Raw genomic sequence first — 1831 nt, forward strand, 5'->3', positions numbered from 1 at the left:
GGGCCGCGGTGTGCGGGACGTGCGGAGCGCGGTGCGGGGTGTGCGGGCCCCGGGCCAGCGCCCAGGGATGTGGGAGGCAGCAGCCTGCCGGGCTCTGTTTGCGCAGCATCTCCTGCCAATAACTGCACAAGGCTACAATATTTAGCTTTTCAATAAATATTTAAATTTTGCTTCTTTGCTTATTTTTTTTTTAAAGAACAAACAGTAAATTCTGTTGGGTTTTTTATTAGTTAAGATTATGTGATGCTTTGGAAACATAATGCACTTAGTATTGCAATAACTTGATGACTTCCCGTGACTTTGCGGGTGCTCTTGGGGAGCCTGTGTGCTAAAACTTGGGTTGGAACTGTGTCCTGGAAAATGTGGGGCAGGATCTGAACTTGTAAGAAGCCAAACAAAACCTTAATTTTAATTCTTATTTTTGTAGGTAGGATAACCTTGCCAAAGAGGAAAGGAATTTGGACAGACTTAACATCCAGCCTGTGCAGCTTCCACGAGCTGGACGCTAAAATGAAGAGAGAGTTTATTCATTCCCATCTCAGCACAGCCCACCAGAATTAAAGGACATTTTAACCTACAAGGGAGATTGGGTCAAAGACTTCCCAACCTGCCTACATAGAGAAGGCTGTTCAATTCCTCTGGCTACCAAGTCTCCACATTTCTGTGTTGGATGTGAAGAGTAAAGGGAGTCTGGCAGGAATCAGGAGGCATCCAGGTCAGCCTAAGAGACTGCACCAGGTAGAGACTTGATTCCTTTTTCCTAATACTCTTGCAGTATGCAGTATAGACATTCTTTCTTCTCGTCCCCTTGAACTTTTGTTGATTTCCTCTTCTCCACATCGGTGGAGCCTCTGTAGTTGTACTTGTGGAGCAGGTGGCATGGTTGGAATATCGGAGCAGCGTGTATTAGAGTGAAACCTACAGACAGAAATAGAAAGTAAATGGAAGATGAATTGATCAGAGGAAAGGCAGAGGATGGAGGGAATAAAGTAAAGGCAAGAAGAGAGACGAGTAATACCTTGCCTGTGTGCTATGGTAATTTATTATTTTTATATGGTGCCCGGGGTGTGCAGTATCTGTTTTACTGAACAAATAGAAGAGTTCTCAGCCCCAAACAGCCAACATATTAATTTACTGTGTGACAGCCTGACAAAATGAGCAGCCAGGCCAGTGTGACGAGGAATAATTTAGTGCTTGTGGAGCATCAGTAACTTTTCTACTGGTACCTTCACTTGTGTATGGCATCTGATGGACATCTCTGTTGTTTGTAAGGACTTACTATACGAGAAAAATTTCCCTTTCAGGGGAAATCTGACTAGGGGGGTGTGTTAGGGCATGGGACAGGGTTCTGTCTGGAGGAGCAAAGAGGCTGCCAGGTCAGAACCCTGGGAGGGGAGAGGTGAGGACCTGAGCCCAGGCTGGCACAGGGGGAGCAGCACAAACTCCAGAGCGGAGTGTGCAGGAACACGCACAGGGCAGCCAGACGTGGGCAAAAGTGCAGGAAGGGACTCAGCAGGGAAAGCTGGAGTGTTTGCTGGGAGCAGTCTCCAGCTGCAGTTTCTGAGGAGCCATCCAGCTGGGACAGCAAGGAGATGACCTGAACCAGCACGCTGCAGTGGGAGAGACTCCAGTGCAAACCTGCCGTGACCGCGGCACCGGGGAAGCAAGAGCTGAGTTGTTTTCCAGCACAGTTATTGCCACTTAAATTGCAGTTTTATTCCAAAAGCAAATTCCAAAGTTTTATGTCCATAAAGGTTTAGACATAAACAAGAAAGAAGTCAGGAAAGTGGTATGTACTGTGTAAACAGTCTCACTTTATAATTAATGCTGG

General features: G+C 46.6%; 1 long non-coding RNA gene across 1 annotated transcript in view; it reads left to right on the forward strand.

The window, feature by feature from the left end:
* The window catches only part of LOC115948311, a 243265-nt gene extending 242533 nt beyond the window's left edge, over positions 1-732 (forward strand). The window contains exon 4 of the long non-coding RNA XR_004082142.1: positions 428-732. This is a non-coding gene — a long non-coding RNA (uncharacterized LOC115948311). The remainder of the gene's footprint in view (positions 1-427) is intronic.
* The last annotated feature ends 1099 nt before the right edge of the window (positions 733-1831 follow it).

This window comes from Geospiza fortis, unplaced genomic scaffold, assembly GCF_000277835.1.
Source record: "Geospiza fortis unplaced genomic scaffold, GeoFor_1.0 scaffold102, whole genome shotgun sequence".
NCBI classification, from domain to species: domain Eukaryota; kingdom Metazoa; phylum Chordata; class Aves; order Passeriformes; family Thraupidae; genus Geospiza; species Geospiza fortis.